At 42.9% G+C, this 19,249-nt stretch overlaps 1 protein-coding gene across 1 annotated transcript in view; it reads left to right on the plus strand.

Moving 5' to 3' along the window:
• Positions 1-19,249, plus strand: part of B4GALT1 (beta-1,4-galactosyltransferase 1) — a 47,987-nt gene that overhangs the window by 6,352 nt on the left and 22,386 nt on the right. The gene's annotated exons all lie outside the window — the stretch shown is intronic.

The following is a 19,249-nucleotide window of genomic DNA, read 5'->3' on the forward strand; positions in this document are numbered from 1 at the left end:
CACACACACACGGTTTTGGAGGGTTTTTTTTTAGTGGTCTGGTATACATAAAGCTTTATGTACTTTTTGGATTGTTTCCATAGTAGCATTTTCTAAAAAAGATAAATAAGATGCAGGTGCTTTTTGAGAAGGCCTAAGTCTTTAAATCGGTTTTACGAAAGGATAGACCCTTCAAATATTACATTTTTTGCTTATTGCTGGTGGATGAGTACCATTCATTGCTGAATGAAGGATGTTTCTAGAATTCTTATTAAAAAGGAAACTAGATGAAGGAAGTGACTAGGGCAGGGGCAGAGGGCCAGGCTAGGAGGCAGGCTCTCGGGGGGATCAGGCTCATCAGAAATTTGCTGTCAAAAGAATCAGTGGGGGTGAGGCCTCAAGAGTCAGCTTTCTCAGTAACTTCTGCTTTTGTTTCCTTAGCAGCCAAGTCCCTGGGCTAGGCTTGTGTGGGCTGTGGAACTGTGGCACTGGGATGGTGGTGTTGGATGAACAACCAGCTAGCTAAGGGCCCACACCCGAACTTATTTGCTGATGGACTCACGCACTGTGAGCTCATAAAACGCAAACAACTGAATCTGGCCTTGACACGCCCCATACCTCTTACTGAGCAGCCCCAAACTCAGCACTAGTGGCAGCCACTGCTGTTGACATGACTGACTTGACTGTTTTCATAGGTGTGAGAACAAGCTAGCAAATCAGACTCTGAAATACACAGCACAGCTTTCTTACCTCCAGGGGGTACTGAGATGTGGGAGGGGTCATGAAATGAGAAACCTGTAGGTTTCCGGAATTCCTTTCAGGAGAAGCCTCTGACATTAGGAAAGCCCGGCACTCAGTCGGGGCTCGTTCAAGTGGATTATTGCAAATCAGTCTTCAGGCCAGTGGCCAGGCTCTTCCCAAAGTGTCTTATGTTGAAGATATTCCACTTTGAGTGTCCTCACTGGAGCTAAGTTCTCTTCTGAGAGGTGCTTTGGGTTTGGGAATCTGCCAGGGGTCATTTGGCACGGAGCCTGGGGATTAGGGCAAGGCTGTGCTGAGGAAAGGGGCAGGGTTGTGTTAGATCAGCGAGACCAGTGACTAGTAGTACCCTATGAGATCAGGCTCCTTCCTGCCCGACCACTGGAGGTCATAGGGAGGGGCCTTGACAGGGGTTTTAATCATTGGCAGGTCTTAAGACCCAGTGAATTCTAAAGATGCCTTTCAAAAGTTCTTTAAAAGTTTCTTCCTGTTTTGCATAATGTCCTTTTGACTTTGACATCCTGAAACCGCTGAGCCCGTTACTGTTTCAGGACACATCTTTGGCTTGAAAAAAACAGGAAAGGACTCCGAGATAAGAGTGGACAAGGGTGGAAGTAGGAAAACTGATATTTGCATTCTGTGAGGTGTTAGATATTCCCTGGCCTTCAGTTGAGCACTCAGGCAACCTGGGCAGGATCTCTGCCTGGCTGGTCGACTTGAGTCTTCACCCCAAAGTTAACAGGGGCCCCACGGAGGAGAATGGGGACTCATTTACTCATTCAGCAAACTTTTATTGGTAACTGTACTATATGAAGCATAGGAGTTAGACATGAACAAGGGCTGGCGCTGCTCTCAGGGAGCCCCTCAGCAGCAGACAGACTCTGACAATGGCTTGCGGTCAGAGAAAAGAAGTGTGGGTGCTCCCAGGGCCAGCGTCAAAGTGAAGGACCTTTCTTCCAAACACTGATTTTAGCATCCCTGTGTCTCCTTGGTTGGGAACAGCAGGAATCTATAGCAGAACACGACTTAAAATTTCCTCTAGTTGCCGTCACATGGGAAGAAGATCATAGCTGAGGCCCAGCTGTTGCGTAGAGTCACCAGCCGGGCAGGAATGGACAAGAAGTAGAGGCAGAGTGAACAGAAGATGATAGAAGAGAGAAGCTGGTGTAATTGGGAACCATCCTGGACAGGGGAAGCCTGAGGATAGCGAGCCTGAAGCGAGGTGAAAGAGATACAGAAAGAGAGGTTTCATGGCTGCTGAGTGTAGAGGCAAGCCTTGAAGATCACTGGAGTGAGGATTCTGAGTTCTGGTTCTCCTAACTCATTACATTATTTTGGGCAAGTCCTGCTCAGTTGGTCTCTCTCCCTATCTCTGAAGTTTGAGTGGGCTGGACCTTTGGTCTTTAGTGTCCTCCTTCTCTTCCTCCTGGAGTCTAGGTTGATGCGGGGGGAAATCCTGGTTATATCTGCAACACGTAAGACCTCTGAAATGCCCTGTGAAATGCCCACTACCCGTTCCAAGGGCTCTCGTGAGGCTTTGGCTAAAGATTTTATCATCTCTAAGCAGGCATAAAGATTTTAGTTGACAGATGACCCCTGAAATGTCTTGGGGAATGTTTCTGTCACTCTGGCTAGCCATGAGATACGTTCGGAAAAGATGTTATCCTCTCTGTGCCTTAGTGTTCTCATCTGTAAAGTGAAGATAATAATAGTGTCTACCTCATAGATGTGAAGTTTAGGCAGTAGGCATAAAAAGGCCCAAAACAGTACCTAACACAGAATAAGCTCTGAATGAACATGTTATCTATTATTGGTAGTACTAATAATTCTTATTTGTGAAGAGTTTGACTTTTGCTTGGTAGGATTTGTTCCTTTTTTTTTTTTCTAGTTGAAAATGTCATCACATTAAATGTTTAAAGACATAATTCTACTATGTACCATAATTCTACTAAAATGTCATCACATTAAATGTTTAAAGACATAATTCTACTATGTAACAAAACATGCACCTACCGCTGTAGCAAAACTTGCATTTACTTTCCAAATGCATACACATTATACCCTTGTTGCAATCATAGTGTAAAACTATTTTGCATTCTGCTATTTTCATTCATCCTTGTCTTATAAACTGTTATATTGTTTATAATTATCCTATAATCTTTTATCCTAATATATTATCCTAATTATCTTTTATAGCTGCTCTCTAAAATTCTTATGGATATTCCCTTGACATTCAACATTTCAGGTTTCACTGTTACAGATAATATTGAACATTTTTGCAGTGTGTAGTTTGTTGCATCAGTCGAATTATTTCCTTGAGCTAAATTGCTGGAGAGGAATTTCTGGGTCAGAAGATATGGTCATCTTTCCAACACTGGTTCACATTGCCATTTGTTTTCTGAGGTTGAAATAATCTACAGGCCCTAAATTGTAACTTCCTGGACCAGGGATATTGGCTTTTTAAGAGAGTAAACTCCCAGGGAGAGTCTGTTCTATCTGGAGTCCCACACTTACACTCCCAGCCTTGGGGCCCTGTGCCTCTTAAGGTCCCTGTATAGGGCCTGGGGCCACTTTAGACTTTAGGCTTTTCCTGTAAGCCATTGCCTCTGGGCATTTGTGTTCATGAAGCCTTACTGATGGCTCTTTTAACACCTTGGCCAAATAATAATTTACGTAAGATAAGAACGGTTCCTTTTTCCTTTATTTATGCTGTCAAACTTATAATAGAATGGAGATAAACCCTGGCTTTAAAAGCCTGACTTAAAAAAAGCAGTACTGATCTAAAACTTTGTGGGTTGGTTGCTGGAAAAACTGCATTCGGCCACAGAAACTGTGTTAGGTTCTGATGGGCTAGCTTGGGTGCCTGACCATTTAACCCATATGAGTGAACTCTGATCTGACAGATCTGGAAATGGGGCTTAGACAAGAAAGGCTTTCAGATTATTTTGGGTAAAAATAAGTTACTCAATAGGTCCAAATATGAAGTTCTGTCCCTATAACCTCCCCCCATGCACATGCCCCTTTTGTAAATAACTTGCATAAATGGTAGAATGACTTTAGAGCTAGTGATTGCAATGACCAAAGTTTTACAAATCTAGCAGATGGGGTGCATTCAACTTGGGGCAGCTGCTCCCTTCACCTTACGGCCGCTCCATCATATGTCCTGTCTTCTGTATTCCACAGCAGTTAGCCCTGACTTAACAGAGTCTGTATGGAATCAGGCCAGAGTTGTTGTCCAGCATAATGTTCCCAGGGGACCCAGGGCAAGATCTTCTTCCTGTGTAAAATGGGGAGATAATGCTTACTTTTAGGGGAGGGGGCGTTGATAAGAGGATTGAATGAGATGAGGTTCGTGGTAATATCAGTACTCTTGTCTTTTGATTAATGCCTAAACCATTCCCTTGGGCATATATTCAGTATAGTAGGCTGCAGAGTATAATTTCCTCTAAGTGCAGTTTTTTTCTTTTTTTCCGTCTGTTTGGGGCACAATTAGGAGGAAGGAAAGGTGTGAGGTTATACTCACAGCTCACAGCCTAGGGAGAGAGTGTAGCCTGGAACCAGGTTTCATGGAGACTGTGGCCTGGCTTCTATATGAACCCTCCTACCCCAGGCTACAAGGAGAAGGCCTCCGTCTTGTTGCATCCACAACACTGGGAATTTGGAGTGTGTGTTGCCATGTGTCAGGTATGCCAGGATTCTGTGGTGATCCACACAGCTTTCCCTCCTTCAAGTGGACATTGTCAGTGTCCTGGGGAGATGTCCTCATAGATCATAAGTAGCCAAGTGGTCAGGAGGAGGAGCTGGAGGGATCATTGGAGTCTCAGGAGGTGAGAAGCTATGTGCTAAAAAATGGGGGCTGGATATAGGTGGGCTTAGCCTGGGATGCCCAGTGGCCTGTGCCTGATATATTGTTAGAAAAACTTAGGCACAGGCCTGTTTTTATCCAGGGCTGATGTTAGAAGCCAGGATGCCAAGCCCTTCAGCCCAGCTCTGGTGTCAGCCTACTGAGTAATCTGAGAGAAGTCACATCTTCTCACTGGGCCTCAGGTTTACCTATCTGGAAAGTGAGATGAGAAATTGGCTTGGATGCTCTCTGGAGTCTCTTCCCGCCTGGGAATTCTAATGTAACCATGCACTCTTGCTCAGTATGGCTAACTGGCTTCACTGCAGGGCAGTTGAATGCTGTCCCTTCTAGGACTCAGCCATGTAAAGCCAGGGTGACTCTCAGTGGTCCCTGTGAGCCAGGACTGAGTCTTACTGGGCAAATCCATACCCACCAGATCCTTCCAGCAATTCCAGTTTCTAGGCACAAAATCAAAAGTCAGGGGATGAGTAAGTTGGTTAGTTTGAAAATCCAATCAGTGGGAGCTACTGTGAGTCTGGGGTCGTGGGCTCCAGCAACAACCAGTTGTCCACTCTCACAACAGATGTTTATTCAGCATTTACCAAGCTCATTAACTCTCACAGCAGCTCTTTTTCTTGTCCAATTGCCCTAGTTAGAACTCTTAGTACTATGTTGAATAGATGTGATTAGGGAGGACATCCTTGTCTTGTTCCTGATCCCTAAGGGAAAACATTCAGTCTTTTGCTATTAAGTATAATGTTAGTGGGAATTTCGTAGACACTCACTTTATCAAGTGAGGAAAGTTCCTAGTTTGTTGAGTGTTTTTTGTCATGAATAGGTAATATGTTTTGTCAGATGCTTTTCTGTTTGTTGAGGTAAATCATGGAGGTTTTGTTGTTTATTCTATTGATATGATGTATTATACATTGATTTTTTTTTTTTTAGATATAAATCAATCTTGAATTCCTGGAATAAATCCTAATTGGTCATGGTGTATAATCCTTTTGATATGTTGGATTCAGTACACTAATATTTTGTTGAAGGTTATTATTTATAAGAGATAAGAGATATTGATCTGTAGTTGTTTTTTTTTTTGACTTATTGAAGTATAATTGACAAATGATCTGTAGGGTTCTTTCTTGTGGTGTCTTTGATTTTGTTATAAAGGTAAAACTGATTCATAGAAAAGGTAGGGAAATGTTCCCTCCTCTTTAATTTTAGGGAGCGTTTGTGAAGGATTTGTATTAATTCTTCTTTAAATATCTAGTAGAGTCCACTAGTGAGGCATCTGGGCCCTGGGCTTTTTCTTTGTTGGAAGCTTTATGATTACCGATTTGATTTTTTTTTTTTTTTTTGTACTTGTTACAGTTCTATGCTGATTTTCTATTCACTCTTGAGTTAGTTTTGGTAGTTTGTGTCTTCCTAGGAATTTGTCCACTTAATCTAATCTGAGTCATCTAATTTGTTGGCATACACTCATTTATACTATTCCCTTAAAATCCTTTTAATTTCTATAAGGTTGGTAGGGGATGTTCCCCCTTTCATTCCTGACTTTGGTAATTTGAATCTTTTTTTTTTTTTCTGGTCACCCTAGCCAGAAGTGCCATTTTTGTTGATTTTTTTTCAAAGAATCAACTTTTTGTTCCTTTAATTTTTTTTCCCTGTATTGTTTCTGTTTTCTTTTTCATTAATTTCTACTCTTTTTTTCCTTCTGCTTGTCTCAGGCTTAGTTTGCTCTTCTTTTTGTAGTATCTAAAGGTGCAAGGTTATTGATTTGAGATGTGGAGCTCATGCACTTTTAACATTTTGATAGATACTGTCAAACTGCCTTCCAATTTATATGCATCAGCTGTGTATGAGAAGCACCTGTTTCCCACATCCATGCCAACACTGGATGTTATCAGTCTTTTTACATTTGCCAATATGATGGTCAGATGTGATATCTTGTTTTAATTTGTTACTCTGATTACTGATGATGTTGAGCAAACTGTTGTGTTTTTTGGCTGTTTGTAGTCTGTAAATTACTTGTTCATATTTTTACTCATTTTTCTATTTTAAAAATGTTTGTAGGAGATTTTAATAGTATAGATATTGCTCTTTTATTATATTTTGTTGGCAAATATGATCTCTCTGTCACTTTTCTTATCTCTGGTAGCTTTGACCGTATAGAAGTTTTGAGTTTTTATGTATTTAAATGTCTTTTCCTATATCATTTCAGGTTGTTTTCTCACTTAGGAATGTCTTCATCATTCCAAGATTATAATTTATTTCTTCTGTATTCTCTTCTACTATGGTTCTTTAACATTTTAGTACTTGTCCCTACACTAAAAGATGAACAGAATTGCTGTTCAACCCTCATGTGTTGCAAGAAGACATAGCATACCCAAAGGACTTTTTGAAGTCCCAGGTTATTCTTCCAAATCTATCACTCTTGTTAGTGGATCAGAGTTTGAAAAGTGAAATTTTAGCCACTCATGATTGTAGAGCTGTAATAATCTGGAGGCTTTCAAGTTCTAGGGAGTCAATGAGAATGCAAAGTAATATTTATTGAATATCTATTAGTATCGAGTACTGTGATAAGTATGTATATGTGTTATCTCATTTACCACCTGAAAAGGACACATTATTATATCCACTCCTTAGAGAAGGAAATTGGAGCTAGCTTCATTTAAAGTGATCCCGATACCAGAGAGATACTACCAGGAGTGCATGGCTGGCAGACTGCCCAAATGGCCCACAGGGAAGAAGGCTCTCCACAGTCCAAAGTTTGGTTCTAGATGGAGAGGGAAGGATGTACTTATGACCAGCATTACTGGTCCGGAAATTCAGTCAGGGCTTCAGAACATATCAGAGGGGCAGCTGACTCAGTAATAAAATGCCTAGGAGACTTATTTACATGCTGGAATGCTCAATTTCTGATTTACTAGGAGGATTAGAACTCTCGACATGTGTCTTAAAATTCTCTGGCTGCAGGCAGACTATAAAGAAAGGCATAGTTTAGTCAGACAGCTAGTGAGTCAGAAGTCAGAGCAGGGAAATGAGTATTTCACCTCCGCGGTCCCCAACCTTTTTGGCACCAGGGACAGGTGCTCCTCCTATGAGACTCTAATGCCTGATGATCTGAGGTGACACTGAGGTGGTGATGCTAGTGTTGGGGAGTGGCTACAAATATAGATGAAGCTTTGCTCCCTCACCTGCCACTCTATTCCTGCTCTGTAGCCTGTTTCCTAACAGGCCACAGACCTATAAAGGTCTGCAGCTCATGGTTTGGGGATCCCTGCTCTATCTAATGTTTGGTGGTATCAGGCTGTCATGGCTGATGAATCTGTCCCCACAGTATTGCAGATTTTCTCAGAGACTTTGGTCTGATCTAGAGATAGGTCTCCTTTCTCCCCTGTATAGTCCTGCTCATTGTCCATCATTCCCCTATTTATTTCCTTCTATACTTTCTTCCGTCTTTCCATCCAGCCATCCCACTATTTCATGGCCTATTATCATCATGGGCTCTCTCTCATGCCTTATTTATTTGTTCTCTTTTATCCTCATCCTCATTTTCCCAACCCCACCATGGGCAACCATTCTAATGTGTTTAATGTGTATCTGTTTTTGCTCTTGCAAATTGGGAGCTGCTGATTTACATATATGCATTTTTTTAAATAAAAAAATTTTATTTTTTTTAGATGAACATATAGTAAAATTGACTTTTTTGGTGTATATATTTGTATAACCACCACCTCGTACATATTTCTATAACCACCACCTCGATCAGGATACAGAACATTTCCATCACCCAAAAAAATCCCCCTTGTAGTCCCATTCTCCTCCCCCCCTTAACCCCGGGCAACTGCCATTCTGTTCTCCATTACTCTAGTTTTGTCTTTTTGAGAATGTCATATAAATGTATCTATCATACAGTATATGTACCTGTATTTTTAACTTACGTAAATAGTATTATTTTATAGCTCATTCTGATTCTAATTTTTTTTTTTTTTACCCAGCTCTTTTTTTCTTTTAAGTTTAACATAACTTCGAACTTATAGTAAAATTGCTAGAATTATACAAAGAATTTCTGGGTATCTTCTGGATTTACTTAAATTCCCCAAATGTTAACATTTTGTAATATTTGCTTTTTTCTTCTCTCTTTCTCTTCTTTCTTTCTCCATGTATGTATGTGTGATATAGTCTGAACCATGCCCCTTTATCCCTAAATATTTAGTATGTATTTCCTTAAAGTAAGAATTTTTTTATGTATAACCATAATGTAATGATCAAAGTCAGGAAATCAGCATTGAAACATTTCTATCTCATCTACAGACCTTAGGAAGATTTTGTCAGTTGTCCTAGGGATGTCCTTGTCAAAGACAATGCATTGTATTCAGTTGTCATGTCTTTCTTTTAATTTGAAACAATGCCTGAATCCTTTTTTTGTATTATACACTATATTGTTAAAGAGGACAGGCCACTTATTTTGTAGAAGGCCCTTCAATTTGGGCCCTTCTGATGTTTCCTTGTGATGAGGTTCGGATTATGCACTTTTGACAAGAATACCACAAGAGCGATGCTGAGTTCTCAGTGCATCATTCCTGGAGGCACATGCTATCAATTTGGTCCTTACTGGCAATGTGAACTTTGATCATTTCATTATGGTGGCATCTGCCGTTTCTCCATGATCAAGTTACAATTTTACCCTTTTTAATTAAAAAGTATCTCATGGGCATTTACTTTGAGATTATATAAATATCCTGTTATTCTGCAAACTTTCATCTACTGTTTTTTTTTTTTTAGCATCTATTGATGATTCTTGCCTGAATTGGTTATTATTATGGTGGTTGGTGATCCAATTCTGTCATTCCTTCTATATTTATTAGTTGGCATTTTCCTGCAAGGAAGAGCTTTCCCTTCTTCCCTATTAATTTAGTGCAGACTTCTGGATTCTTACTTTATTCAATAGCACATAATCCTTTATTAGTATTATTTATTTGGTGCTCAGACTGTCCCAGATTTGGCCAATGAGATCCCTTTCTGGCTGGTTCTTATGTCCTTTCCATCATTCTTTGAGCTCTTTTTTCCTTTTGGGCACAGAAAGATGTTCCAGGCTCCTGTTGATCATTCCTTGACTGAGCCCTGGAATCAGATGCTTCTCAGACCAGCTCTAGTTCTTTTTAGTAGAGAATGATAGTTAGAAATCAGGGACTGAGCTCCAGGCGCTCACTCTTGTTTTTAAAGTCCATCCACATTGCTGTGTGTACATCTAGTGTCTATGGTGTTCACCCCAATTTTCTTTCTCCCTTCCTTAAGGATAGACTCCAACACTACCTTCACAAAACTGCTATAAGGAACAGCCTTCTACTTGTCCTTTACGGACCAGCGTATATATATTTATGTAGATTTGGGAGTGCTAGATACCACTCCAGAATGGCCGCCCCCATTTACATTTCCACCAGTGGAGCTTGAGCATCTCTGTATCCACAAATACTTGGCAATAACTAGCTTCTTAATTTTTTGCCAAATAAATAAAGAGCTCTTGTTTTAACTTGCTTTTCTCTAATTATAAATAAACTTGAGTATCTCTTCATATGCTTGTGGCTTTTGGGACTCTCTGGCAAATTGCTGATTCATAACAACTTTTTTTGGCTGTTTTATTCACTGGGGTTCTTAGATTTTTCTTGTTGATATGCAGGATTTTTAAAATACACCCTGGATACTAATCCCTTGCTGGTCTCAGACATTGCAGGTATCTTCTCTGAATCTGTCATCTATTTGTTTACATTGCCCATGCTATCTTTGTTTGAAAATAACCCTTTTCTCCTTGTTTTGTGCAGTCTCTCTTCTTTTTCTATAACTATATTAATACCCTTAGTTTTTTATATTTTGCTGATATAGCTGAACTCAGGCGATTCTTCTCAGCATACAATCTTTATTACCCCTTAACCTCTATTGAATTCTATTGAGAATGACTTTGACTATTTATTTATTTATTTATTTATTTAAATTTATTTATTTATTATGGTGACATTAGTTAACAAAATCCAATGTTTCCTTTATTTTTAATTTCTAAGTTTTTAAAATTTATGACTTTGCCTCTTAAGAATGTAAGGCCGCATACAAGTATTATTCATAATTATTCAGCAAATATATGTTTTAGACCTGCTATGTGTTAGGCACTGTGCTATTACTGACAAGGTTCAAAGGTTATGAAATTTTCCTTTGGCTTTTCAGAGGTGGCACAGGGATTTGAACCCTTCCTACCATGCTGCTTCCCATGGAAATTGCGTTTGCTTCCTGAAGAACTGTGTGTCAGATTTCTACATCTTTTTCTAACCTAAGAAGGTGCAGAGTGAAGTGTTCTCCCTGCAGCCTCCTAAGGAGAAGAAAATAATCAGTAGAGGAAGGGCAGTAAATGTGGCTTTTGCCATCCTAGGCCTGGAGTTCTCAAGTGGCAGGCCCTGGGTTACCCGTTGGTGACTATCTCCAGACTGAGAGTGGAGGCCCCAGAGGAGGCAGGGGGACTGCCTCAGTCTGGAGGGGAAGGTCTTAAAATAAAATACTAGGCCTTTATCATTCTGATCCTTTCTGAGAAGTTCAAATCATTCCTTCCAGAAGTGCCGTAGTTCTAAGAGGAGAGAGATGCAGCAAGATCTTTCTGGGGCTGACATAGAATTTTCTGGCAAGTTGGCCTCCTGAGCCTTTCCGGGTAGTGATAACTGATAACCGTGGGCAGGCTTTCCTAGCAGTGCTAACTGGTTAACTGTGGGCAGGCCCAGTTTCCACAAATTCCAGCAGAGGGAGGGAGGAAGGGAGAGAGGGAGGGAGGAAGGGAGAGAGGGAGGAGAAGGAGGGAGAAGGGCTGGGTGAGAAGGAAATCTGTTTTTGGGCCAGGACCAAACAAAGCAGAAATTCCTCCTGGGACAATTTTCCCCAGTGGACAAACACTGGGAAGTCTGTTTACTGGGCTTATAAGCCTGTGATCCCTGGCACTGTTTCTTGACCTCAGGACCTTGCATCTCTGTGGTTTTCACTGTGGGTGAAAACCTTTTTGAGGTCACCCAGACAGAAGCATACTGTCATATCCTCAGTTCTGGGGTCTCCAGAGGTTTCCCAGGGTCTTCTCCTCATGCTCCTGAGTTCGGGAACCGTGACCATGTATGGTATGGAAATCCTCTTGAGGAGACTTTAGTTCAGTGATGTCAAATAAGGTTTACTCTTTTCGCACCTGGGATCAGTTGGTGGCTCCCTGGAGCCTTAGATTGAGAAGGATTCTGAGGCAGAATCCCCATGGGCACAGCATCATAGAGGGGCATGTGTGTTGCAATTTGCTGTCCCCTGTGTGGATATATCCATGAACATTAGAAGCCTAAAAGAGTAATAAGAGCAAGATTAGGGCAGCTTTTTTGGCAATCCAAGAAAGTCCCTGAGGAAGTTTGTCAGTTTCTCTGGCTTTCAGTTTCAAACCTTCATGTATAACTGTGGAGCCGAACATAATTCTCAGGGTCCCTCCAGCCCTGTTCTGCCAGAATTCTTCTGGGTTTTGGTGCAAGGAGGATCCAGACCCTTCGATGTTGTGGAATCTGACCATGGCTTTGCTCCCTTAGCTTTAGGCTTTGGTGCCCTTGGTGATAGGAACTTGGACTGAGTGATCACCCAAGGCTTTTCTGGTGATCTCACAACTTACATCAGACTTTGAGCTTTGGGCTTATTCTCTCAAGGAACAAGTGGTATTGGGTGAAGCACCTGTTCGATGTGGCAGTGTGAGGTTTAGATGAGGAAATGCAACATTTTCATTAGGAGGTTAGGCTGTCCACTGCCACAAAGGTTCACATCGTAGGCCTGGAACCTGGAGGAAATTTATTTTAAACTTGAGGGTGAGGGATATGCCCCTTGATCACAAATCAGGTGCCATGCCTGGAAACCCCAGAAAGACATCTTTAGACCCCAGAAAGGAGAATGTTTTTACCTTTGGTTGCCTTGGTGGGTAGATGTGCATTAGGATAACAGTCTAGATTCTCAATTATTAAAGGCAAGATGGTTTTCTGCTGTTAGCTCAGCTGCTTAACTTATAGTTGAACAAGTGCTCTGTGGATGCAGCTCTTCCAGAAACTGTCTTAGGTACAGAAAAAAATGGGACACAACTCCTGACCTCAAGGAGATGAGAATGTACTGGAGGAAGCATGGTGCCCTTATCTCGAAGGGCTCAGATATTGTGTAGAGGGTATTTTGGGCATCTGGAACAGGGACTGATTGTCACGGGGGCTTGGGAAAAGCTTTGAAGAGGGTGATGATAATTGGTTTGAACTTGGAAGGATTGTTACCTTACCACTCTCACAAAGGTTTTTGAGGTAGCTTATAAGACCACACACCATAAAAAGGACCAATATAAATAAAATCAGAAATAGAGAAAATATAACTTAAAAAGTTAAGACTGGGAAAGAGTTAAAATATAGATATTGAGACCATGTGGCCCAACATTGTTATGACATCTGTCTCTTTCCAAAAGCTAAAAATGAAACATGTTCTGTTACATGACACACATGTAATGGAGAAATACGCAGTAGTTCCTGAGTGTAAGTTGGTTTTCTTGGTTCCTTAGTCTTAGAGAGCTTCATAGGGTGGGAGAGAGGTGATGGTTAATGAGTGAACCCATTAAACCAGTTTTCTCCAAATATAATCCAAGGACCCACGTTAAAGTTACCTAGAATGCTTGTTAAAAATGTAGAGTCTTGGGTCTCAGTCCTAGACTCACTATGTCAAAAGCTCTAGTGAGTAGGACCCAGGAATCTGCAGTTTTACATGCTTCCTCAGTTGCTGCTTCTTGCACTCCACAGTTTGAGAACCTCTGCAATAGATGGAAAGCTCTCCATCATTTTGAAAGCAAATACGGTAGCAAATGAGAATGCTTGGCCTCTGAAGGTTGGGTAGGAATGTATAATGGGGAGAGAGTAGGGCACAAGCAAGGTCACTTCCATTGAGTTCAATGTTCCATTGCTGGCCAGGTTACTTTTGGGTCATATTTTGGAAGACCTGTAAAGTGTGGCAGTTCAGGCACATGGCATGGCCACTCCTGAGCAGAGATAGACAGAGAAGTAACTGGCCCCACTGTGTCTGATTTGTCCACATTCCCCTTGGCCACCTGAGCTCTCCTCTACCAGAGAAGGTCTGCGGCGCAAATACTTTGTTTTTCTCTATGTCCCCAAATGCCAGGTTTTGAGCAAATACTTTGTTTTTCTCTATGCTCCCAAATTCAGCATTCTGAGACCACAAACGTGCTCTGCTTCCTGTTGAAAAAACCATTTCTTTCCTCAGGGTCTAACAGTGGCTTGGATGGTGAAATGGCAGCAAGAACAGTGGGTATTGAAATTGTGTTCAGTGTGTAGTGTGCCTGAGACATCAAGTCAGCATTAGGAATAGATTATTTCTGTTTTCTGGTCACTGGGTAGTAAGTACATTTTGAAATCTTTATTTTGGAAGACATTCCCTTATTAGGAAAGAGATGAAGGAGGGGTCAGATTTCTTGACCTTGGGTTATATTTTTAAAATATTTATTGTTAAAATTTAAAGATATACCCAAAGGTATAAAGAAAAATACCATGAACATCCCGTTTAAGAACTAAACCATTCCACAAGCCTTTGTGAGTTAGATTTTAAGACTCAATGAGAAATGGTTAACATGAGACTTAAGTCTCTTCTGGAGGCTCTGTCCCATGTTTTTCCTTCAAATTTTCTTGACGTTTATCGAAATCCTCTTTGTTGCTTGCATCAGTGGCAGGGGAACAGGGAGAATAACTCTGTACCGTGCACTCAGGTAGGATTTATTGGTGGACTCTGGTTCCATGGCAGCCAAGTGGATACTCACAATTCTATGTGATGGGCTCCTGGAGAGGAGCTGAGGGGCACAGTTCAGGCAGCTGCTTCTCTGCAAAGCTGTCCTTAACTCTTCTTTGGCCTTGGAGTTGACCCTTCCTTTGTGCCATATCAGCTGTTCTCCCTCCCCTGTCAAGGGCAAAGACCTTCTCTTAATCCCGCCCCACTGCTGCAAGCAGGGCACCAACTGGCACACGTTCTATGCTAACTGGGTGCATGTTTGAGTGGACGTGGTGCTGTGAGTACTTGAGGTAGAAGAAGAGTAAGAACCAACCTTGAGTGATCCAAGAAGGATTCTTAGGGATGGAGATGTTTGAGCTGAAGCCAGGCAGACGTTGGATTGGTGATAACGTTAGGGATGAGCCCCGTGCAGTAGATAGTGCTTCTCATTTCTAGTCTAAGGGGCCACAAGGGACACCATGAGACATGGGACTACTGTAAACAGCTGTGATTTCTAAGCCTGGGAATTTGGTAGCGCCTGGCTCGGCTTCTAGGGCATATCTGGCTTTCGAAAGATTGGTACAGAGAAAAATGGCCCACCCACGATGCCTGTGGTTGGGAACAACACTGTAGTTGGGGAGGAGATAGCTCAAAGAGGGCTGTGCTGTGTACTGTCAGTACTGAGGCCTGGCCAGGGAAGACGGTCCAGCATCCCAACTTTTAGAACCACAAATCTCTGGGCACTGCCTACTCCCACATTTCCCACATGTTTAAATTTACTGCCCAGGAAAGTTTCAGAAGAAACTAGGGGGCTTGACTCATGGTTGCCAAGTAAGGAATTTTAGAAAATTAAAATAAAAATTAATCCAGCATCAAAATTCACTGTGATAATTTCGTAAAAGAAAGGACATTTTAACATTTAAAAAGTCAGAGTTTCTTAATTTTGGAAGAAAGGGCATTGTGATATGTTGGTTACATTTAGCTAATGAAGAACCACTTACAAGATTGAGAAACATTGTCATAACTCAGCATCTGGCTAAGGATTGTGTCTTGAACCACTGGCCAGTCGGTCAGTCCAGTTGGGAGGCAGTGACTAAATGTTCCAGCCTGTCTTGCTGAGGTTAGAGGATTAAAACAGTGGTTCAGCTAGCATGAAAGGGAGGCAGGGAGTCTGTGCTGGGTTGGCTCTAGATTAGCGGGGGCTTGATGGAAGGGCATGTGTGCGTTTGGGTTTGCCATGCTGAGCAAGGGAGCAGTGGAATTTGTCTTAGTGGAGCTCACACATTGAAGTTATTGAGTGACTTACACGCAAGGCTGTGACCTGGACTCCCAGCCGAGACGCCCACGTGGCAGGGCTTTAGCTGGGGGAGTGGAAGACAGGCTCACATCTGCTCATCTGCTTACGTAACCCCGCTTCCCAGCTCCTAGAGCCAAGAAAACACACAAGCCAGCCCAGCGGGGCTGAGGGCCTGTGGTAGCACACGCCATACGCCTCACAGCAAGGGAGTGTTGGCTTAGTCTGAGGACTGTCATGCAGCCCTCAGCCCTCTGTTTCCTCCTCTCCCCTCTCCCTGAGACTGCAAGCAGTGGCACTGAGACATGGTAGCAGGTCTGTGAGGTTCTGGGCAGAGCTAGTCACTGCCCTCTTGGAGTCTCAGCTCTATGGATTTCCTCAGTGAGATGCCAGGCATGCAGTGGAGGATGGCCCCTGCAGCACAGCAGGAGGTGTGCAGAGGGCACTCAGGGAGGCCTCCTGGCTGGCACTAGACCCAAAAAGGCATTCAGCTCCAGGTCTGAAGCAACCGACTGCCAAGTACTGTCCACTCTCAGAGGTGCGAGCCTCAGGATTCTCAGAGCTGTGGAGACTTCACAGAGAGAAGATGAGAAAAGAATTGCCAGATTAGACAAGGAGGGCAGGATCCGGGGCTCAGGGTGCTCTCAATGAGACATGATAGGGGTGGTGAGTGGGGTGCAGAAAGGAGCAGGAGAGTGAAAAGAGGCTGTTCAGTCATAGAGCTCTACATGGAGCCATTGGAGGAGCTGATGGGAGAGGTGGTAAGAGTCCATTTGGGGCAAGTTGAGTTCCAATCTCTGTAATTTACAAATGGGAAACCAGTAGCCTGAGAGCAGATAGTACTTCCTTAAAGATCATCCAGCAAGCCACTGGTGGAGCTGAACTAGGGCCCAGGCATCCTCTCCTCATCTCAGGACCACCTGACTGGAATTCCCCGATGGGGCAAAACTGATGCATTCCAGCCTGCAGGTGTCTGCTCTAGGAGGCTAGGCAGACCAAGTGTGAATTCCTGTCTTCTGGGCTGGTTTCAGAAGGTGTAAGCAGGTTGGTAGAGTGACAGTCCAGATGCCTCTCGAGTTCCCGAAAATGGGGTTATGTTTAGCAGTATCTTGAAAACCAAAGGTGGGGTGGGGCTGGGGGTTTACAGATGTTGTGGGGCTCTCTGAAGTGAGATAAGCCCAGTGACGATCTTCTTTTATGTTTTTCACAAGTGCACTGTGCTGCTGCAGGGCCTTCCAAAAGGCTTTGCCCAGGGCTGGGGAGTCAAGCAGTCCAGGCCTGGCAGGCCCTCTGTGGAAGGGCCGCTTCCATGAGGTGTGAGTTGTAGAAAACCCTGAGGGGACCCTCCTTGCCTGAAAGCCCCAAGACTTGTGAAGATGGGAGGTTTAGCTCTCCATTGCCCAACTTGTACAAACAGGATCACCTAGTATCCTTATTAATTATCCACTTAGGTCCTTCCCAAGATCTAGCTCCCTAGGGGAGGGGCCTGAGACTCTAAATTTTTACAGGTTGCCTCAGGTGAATCTGATAGAGAAACTAGTCCAAGGTGACCCCTTATTTAGTCCTAGAGTGTACCACCTAGCCACTTGAGGGCACCCTGGGATATTGGAAATTGGTTGGCAGGTAAGTCAGTCACCTGAAGGACTGATCTGTGAGGGCCCTGTCCTTTCAGAGAGGAAGGTGAATCGCCAGGGAGGAACCTGAGGATCCCCTTCCTGCTCCAGGGGATCTGCTATGTAGTTCTGTGGTAATGAAGAAGGGAAAAGGAGGTCAGATTGGGGCTTTGATTTTAAGATTCTGGCCTATCTCTCAATGCAAAAATTTGCTGTTGGAGGAAAGAAAGGAAGAGCATTTCTGGCAAAGGGAAAAGTGTGAACATAGGCACGGTTTATAAGAATGGGGAGGGAGTTGGAGCCGAGACTGAAGGGCCTTGTTGCCAAGCTAAGAGGTTTGTTTTTACCTTGTCCAAGGCTACATAGCCCTAGAGCCACTGGAGGTTTTTAGCAGGAAACTGATGATCAGAGCTGTGTCTCAAAAGAAGAGAAATGGGAACAGTTCTCATGATGATGGAACTGGTTCAGTGTTGCAGGGAGGGAAGGTGTGAGGAGTACTGGGGGACTGGGGAGGGGAGGGGAGGAGATGGTGAGTCTGCAAACTGGCAGGAAGAGCAAGAGTCACAGCTTCCTTTTCTTGGGCTATCTCATTTCAGAGGGTGAGTGATCTCTAGGGACTGGGGTGCTTGGAGAGCCGCATATTGATAAACAAACAGGGTGATAGAGGGCTGCACACTGTGCCTTGGGTGGTTTTCACCAGAATGTTTTCAGGTGAACTTGCTCAGAGCTTGTGGTCAGTGTTCTCACCTGTGTTCTGTAGGTAACTTCCTTTGTTTTTATAGTTGTTCGTTTCACAGGTGAAGCTGGCTACGTTAGAGTAACAGTTCCCAGAGTATGTCTCTTGATAAATTGGTTCTGTGGCCAAGGAAGTTTGGGAAGTGGTGTGTTAAATAAAGTGAAGGAGATTTCTTGACTGCACCACTCCACAGAGCCTTTGGTGTACACCATAACTTTTCAGAAGCAGGATTTAGTAAGCAGGGTTCTGAGCCTCATTTGACCAAGGGACATGTTCTTCCATTGAGCATGTTGCTGAACCCACTTTGAGAAAGCCTGGCCTACAGGGAATACTGGGGGTCTGGGTTCAAGTCATGATTCTGTCTCCAGTTGCCTGCGTGTCCCTGGGCTAGTTATCTTTCTTCTACCCTCACCATTCCCTCTGCCTTTTGATCTGCTCCTAACTTACCACTCAGAATCCTCCTCCAGGTCTCATCAATTTTTCTTCTAAGCCACTGAGCTCTCTAACTTATTTCTGTTATCTGGAGCCATGTTCTTTTGGGCCAGAAACTTTACAGTCATCCCTGAGTTTTCTTCCTTTTTTCATGCCCTTTCTTATTATTTCATGCCTTATTTTTAGTAAGCATTTTCTTTGATGTATTTTTCCAACTGTTTTCTTGCTTTCCCCCTGAGTCTTCTCTGGGGTTCTAGTCCCTCCCCATCAAGTTTGTTTCATCTGTGCCTCAATCCATGAGACATAGGTTACTCACGCCACCCCTTGCACTTTCTGATTTTCTCAACACTGACCTTCCTGACACACACACATGCACACGCACACTCCTTTCCCCAGCTAGGCTAGGTTCAGAGAGAACCTGTCCAAAGCCACACCAGCTGGGAGGTGGCCAAACTCTAGGTCTCAACCTCAGAATTTCTAAGAAAGTACTTTCTCTTTTTTATTTTTTTCACATCTTTTTTTCCCCCCAGTTACAGTCGACATTCAATATTATTTTATATTAGTTTCAGATGTATAGCATAGTGTTTAGACATTTATGTAATTTATGAAATCATCCCCCCAATAAGTCTAGTACCCACCTGGCACCATACATAGTTTTTACAATATTATTGACTCTATTCCCTATGCTGTACTTCACATCCCCATGAATATTTCGTAACTACCAATTGCGAAAGTACATTCTTATACATGCTCTTTGATCCTTAGAACAGGCTGTCAGGAAGTCATAGTAGGAA

The sequence above is a fragment of the Pteropus medius genome, unplaced genomic scaffold, assembly GCF_902729225.1.
Source record: "Pteropus medius unplaced genomic scaffold, Ma_sr-lr_union100, whole genome shotgun sequence".
In the NCBI taxonomy this organism is placed as follows: domain Eukaryota; kingdom Metazoa; phylum Chordata; class Mammalia; order Chiroptera; family Pteropodidae; genus Pteropus; species Pteropus medius.